Below are 6,000 nucleotides of genomic sequence, written 5' to 3'. Positions count from 1 at the left end.
AAACATTCAGCATTAGGAAGCTGCAACTAGAGCATACTTGTGCTCCAAGTGGTGAGAATTGCAAGGTTCCTGCTAGGTATGTGGCCAAAGCTGTTGAAGACTGCTTCAGGACTGACCCCAGAGCAAGTATTGAGACTATCATAGACAAGACAAAGGAGAAGTATGGTGTGGAGGTTGGAAAGATGAAGGCTTATAGGGCAAGGCAGCAAGCTTTGAGTGTTGTGCAGGGTGACCAGGAAGCACAATATACTAGAATTAGAGACTATCTGCAAGCTGTTTTGGACACAAATCCTGGGAGCAGATGCATTGTGACAACAAGGGTGGTGAAAGAGCATCCAAGCAAGAATCCAAGATTTCATAGACTTTTCATTTGTCTAGCAGCTCAAAGGGAGGGTTTTCTTAATGGATGTAGACCTTTCATTGGTATGTGTCAGCTCTCTTATTTGTCTTTTACCTACACACTATAGCTATGTTTCTAAGTTTTATTTTTTTAGGTCTAGATGGTTGTTTTGTGAAGTTAAACACAGTTCAACAGATCTTGGCAGCTACTGGCAGAGATGGAAACAATAATATATTTCCTTTGTCCTTTGGAGTAGTTGAGAAGGAGGACACCCCTACTTGGTGCTGGTTTTTAACTCAGCTCAAGATTGTTCTTGGTGGTGAATCAGGACAATTTGGAAATTACACAATAATTTCAGACAGGCAGAAGGTAATGTCAATACCACATTCCTTGAGATTTTCATTGCACACCATAGTTCTTGTTGCACAACTTAGTTATAGCAAACTTAATTAGTATTTTCATTTCTGAAACCAGGGTCTGCTTAATGCCATTGACCAAATATTTCCTAGCTGCCCTCAAAGATATTGTTTAAGGCATATTTATGCAAATTTCCAAAGTGCTGGATTTAGAGGAGATGAGCTTAAACAATATATGGATGCAGCAGCTTATTCTTACACTAGGAATGGGTTTGAAGAAGCAATGGAAGAAATTAGAAAGGAAAGTGAGGATGCTTGGGTCTGGCTTAATAAACTTCCTGTAGAAACATGGGCTAGATATGCTATGGACACCAACTGTAAAACGGATCTAGTAGTGAACAACATTAGTGAGGTGTTCAACAGGATGGTTTTGGATATTAGGGGCAAACCCATTAAAACAATGGTTGAAGGGGCTAGGTCCAAATTGATGGTGAAGTTCAATGAAAAAAGAAGTGGGGGCAGAGTACTAGAAGGACAATAACCCCAACATATACAAAAAGGCTAGAGGAGTCCAAAGAATGGGCTAGGAATTGCAAGGCTTTGATGGATGGACCAGATCTATATCAAGTAAATAGTGGTGAGAAATCATATGCGGTTGACTTGAAGAAGTGGACATGTGGCTGCAGAAAATGGGACATGAGAGGTGTACCATGTAACCATGTTGTCTCTGCCATCTACAAATCAAAACAACAGCCTGAAGATTTTGTACACCAGTTCTTCAAGAAGCCTATGTACTTAGAAACTTACAAGCCAATGATTTACCCTGTTCTTGGACCTGACCTATGGAGAAGAATAGATTCAAGAGACATAGACCCCCCTGTGTTCCATAGGAAGAAGGGAAGAAACCAGACTCAGAGAAGGAAGGGCCAGTTTGAAGTACCAAAACCCAAAGACACATCAAGAATTGGAACTATAACTTGCAGCAACTGTGGAAAGCAAGGGCATAGGTACACAAATTGTGGTGATCCTTTGAAGCCAGCACTTGCAGCTAGGAAGAACAAGCATAAGGTCCTCAATTTAATAGCTTTTGCATCAAATTTATATTTTATATCTCACTGAACAACTAATGCACACCTTTGTTCTATTTTAATTTTGTATCAGGAGAGAAGATCTGCCCCTACAGATGCAAGAGCTCCAAGAGCAACATCTGGTGGAAGAGTTGTAGCTGAACAGCCTGCTCCAACAGCTGCTGCAAGTTCTAGGGCTGCATCATCTGCTCCCAGGCCTACTTCTGCTGCTGCTGCAAGAGCCTCATCATCAGCAACAACAGCCAATGCAACAACTGCTCCCAGGGCTACTACTGCTACTGCTGCAAGAGCCTCTTCATCAGCAACAACAGCCACTGCATCAACTGCTCCCAGGCCTACTTCTACTGCTGCAAGAGCCTCTTCATCAGCAACAACAGCCACTTCATCAAGAGCTAGGTCTTCATTTGCTCCTCCAAGGACTGTCACTACTGCTCAATCTGCTTATGGAAGGGTGAGGAAGAGACCTAACAGACTTAGGGATTACTTCTATGCTAGTGGAAATTAGAGCATATCTAGTTGTTGTTCTTGTTGTGCTGCTGGCATGTCTTTTGGAGAAAAACTATGTGCTTGTTGTGTTGCTGGCAACTTGTCTTTTGGAGAAAACTATGTGCTTGTTGTGCTGCTGGCAAGTTAGAACTTGCTGAATGCTGCTGCCAAACTATGTGTCATGTTGCCAAACTTGTTATGTTGTGGTGCTGGCAAGTTAGAACTTGGTGTAATGTTGGCAACCTATGTGAACCATGTTGTTTATTGTGAACCTGATGTCATGTTATGGTGTTGTTCAACTATATGGCTTCACATTCTGTTGAAAAGGTTTGGCTAACCCTGCCCTATTCAATTCGGACAAGAATGCATATCAATAACACAATTCCATATGAGCAAATTCAACTAATATCATAGCTCCAAACACATATATAGTTCAACAAATATTCCATTGCACATTACAACATAGTCTTCACACACCACCATACATAGTCCAACAAATAACAACCAGCAAGGCAGAACACATAATACCAACAAACATCATACTTTACTCATTGCAAATTTCACTGATTTTCCTTATCTTCATCTTGTTCTCCTCCCCAGCCTTAATCAAATCAGCTATGATATACTCAAATCTTTTCTTCTCTTTCTTCAACTATTCCATACCTTGCTCTGCTACAGCATTCTTCCAATTACTAACCAACTCATCATTGCTCTGCTTCATCACTTGGAGTGTTGTCTTTAGTTCCATATTCTCTTTCTCTAACCTAGCCCTTTCTTCATGGGCTTCAACTACAGCACTTTCTACATCACCATCCTCCATAATCTTCTTGTAATTCTCCTTCATCACATTCTTGTGAACTGTTGCAAAAAAATGCTTGTTTCCTTGATGTGGTTGTGGTGCTTCTCCTGGATTAGCCTCTTCTCTTCTCCAAGCTTCACTATGAGCTTTTCTTTGGATTCATTCTCTTTGCTACTCTGCTCATACATATCCCAAAGTTTGCGAAGTGCATTTTTCATGGGTTCTTGCCACTGTGGGTCAATCCACTGAACCAGACCACGATTGCCTCCCTCCTGTAATAACAATAATTAATAACCATTTACTAAAACCTGCCTAATTCAGTGAGATAGCAGGATAGGGTAATAACAAATTTGTTCTAATGCACACCTTTGTTCTAATTAAAATGATGGAACAAATAACAAATTTAATAGCAGGACAACAATATCAGCTAACTAACACTCTCCAGTAGACAGCACAACAAATTATTTTCAGTTAACATAGTAAAACCTGCCAAATCTCATCTAACAAATATATTGAGTTAACCATTCATTTCACCTGCCAGATTAATTCATCAAAACACCAAATAATACACCATTTTCATATAACTAAGTAAACTGCTGTCAGCTAACAAACAAACCTACATTCAGTTAACCTGCAACTAACCTCATTACCACATCCGTAAAACCTACGGCCAGTGTTGATTCCTTGAAAAACAACAGCCCTGTGCACAGCAACGTTGTGGCAGCACACCGGTCCTCCGGCAACAATGCCACACCACTCGGGGTCAACAATGGTATGCGGGATCTACAATAGTGCAATATAACTCATATATACTCCCAGAGCTCAAATCAATGAAAAGCAAAGCTCAAATCGATGGAAACCCTAACCCTAATCCACGGGCAAATCATACTCACATAGGTTTCCTCGTCGTGGGCGTTGAAGAGGGGTGACACAGTCCTCGCTGCTGGTTTTGCCGTCCTTCCAGTCGACCATGCCTGCGGCGGGTTTCGGCCGGCGGCCGGCGGCGAGAAATGAGCGGCGGAAGAGATGGGAGGCAGAGACTGGATCGAGAGCGAGGGGAATGGACGACTGGGTTCGGCTGCACCAGGCTTTGTGCGACGCCTTCTAACGGCGCGTGACGGCCGCCGTCGCCCCCTGTCCACGTGGCACCTGACAGCGGGCCCAACCGGTCAGGTTTGCTATCAGACGCGGCAAAATGCTCGATCAGCGTTATTTGAAAACTATCGGCACAAACGTGGTGGTTTTTTGAAGAAAAAAAACGAAAGGTGGCGGTTTTGTGAAATCGCGTCCACGATTGTGGTGGTTTTTTGCAATTTACTCTGGTGGTGGGTGCATGAGAAGGAAGATCATGCGGAGTCCAGTCTAGGTTTTTTTCAATATCTCATCCGCTTATGCTTCCTTTCATCCAAGTGTATGGACCCATATGGATGTGAAGCATACTGGAACATCTAAATTCTGATGGTTCTTGGTGAAGGTGTCATTCTTGATGCCCCTAAATACTAGTAGAGCCTAGCGCTTTTGCTATGTGCACCTAGACACATGAGTCCTCTCGTATGGTGACCATAACATGGGAAACATGCTCTTCAACGGGCTTATATTATCTTCTCTTGTGAGAGTTGTGTGTCACACTTTAATTTGGTACCCACTTTTTGATTCTCTATATTTGTTGTTGCACTATATACGAATTTAGTTGTCACAATAATTTATATTTAACTCACTCATACAAAATTTAGGAGTTTACCACGGCCAATGGCCATTACCTTCCTTAGGCAAGTTGCATGACAAGCATCTCTAATTTGGTTTACAATTACATAGTAACATAAAAATGATAGTCAAATCCATTTGTGCATGATATTAGCCAGTTTGATAGACATCAGGATCATAGGGTAACCATGTTTTATAGTGAACTCCATGTTTTAACCCCTAGTTTGCATTTGTGACGATTGCACCATTTAATGAGAATTTATCCCTTCTAACCCACTTAGCAGGAATTTCTCCACATTTTACCCCATTCAAGTTGTGGACCATTTTCACACCTTAGAACCACATCTCAAGTAGTTGTGGTGTGGTACCTAGCTTACTAAGCCACATTCTTTCATGGTTAACGTGAAATGATCATCCATAGTGGCACACAAATGTAATCCTACCCGATCTAACCGTAATCACATGGTGTTGATTGATCAATGGACGATGGGAAGATGTTCAGTGGACGAATAACTTTGATCGTGTGGCTTATGGTTTCAAGGTTATCTTCTTGCTCTACCTTAGTCTTTCTTGGAGGACAATGAAGAAGAGTTAGGTTTGGGGGATATGGATGCATTTGATTTCGAGGACCATTATGTTGTTATTTCGTCCTGGCCACATGAATGGCGTGTGTGTTGTTGGTATCTACATGTGCCTAGCTTTTGCTATTTAGTCTACGTGACCCCTAATCTTTCTTCAACTCAAGCTAGAATACATGAGGAAGAAAAACAAATTGGAAAGAAATTAGCACATAGCTGCACTATCTCTTAGGTTCATCGTCGGCTCACCACATGTCGGCAACGCCCCGAGCCTGTTGTTGTGGGTCGGACGATCGGTTCCTATATCTCCCGGACGCTACAACAGGGAGGTCCCCGAGCCATGGTTGAGTGTGGTCTCAGCATAATGTGGCTAGTCTCTAACGCGGGAACCACACGCTTGGGTGCATCTATCAACGACGTGCACGCTGAGCTGAAGGGCATGATACTCACAGTACCACATTGGTGTATAGCTGGAGAAAGATTTTGTGTGGTGCGCAGATGATGGTGTAGAAGAAGCGGCATACAGCGGTCGCGAACAAAGCGTAGGAAGGTCATCATGGAGGTTGCTCGACAAGAGTGCCCCAATTGCTTTAAACTATTCCACGACAGCTTTCATTGTATTGTGGGGCACTCATGGCCTATTCGTTGT

Source organism: Triticum aestivum, chromosome 1D (assembly GCF_018294505.1).
Source record: "Triticum aestivum cultivar Chinese Spring chromosome 1D, IWGSC CS RefSeq v2.1, whole genome shotgun sequence".
Classification (NCBI taxonomy): Eukaryota; Viridiplantae; Streptophyta; class Magnoliopsida; order Poales; family Poaceae; genus Triticum; species Triticum aestivum.
This window is presented reverse-complemented; position numbering follows the sequence as displayed.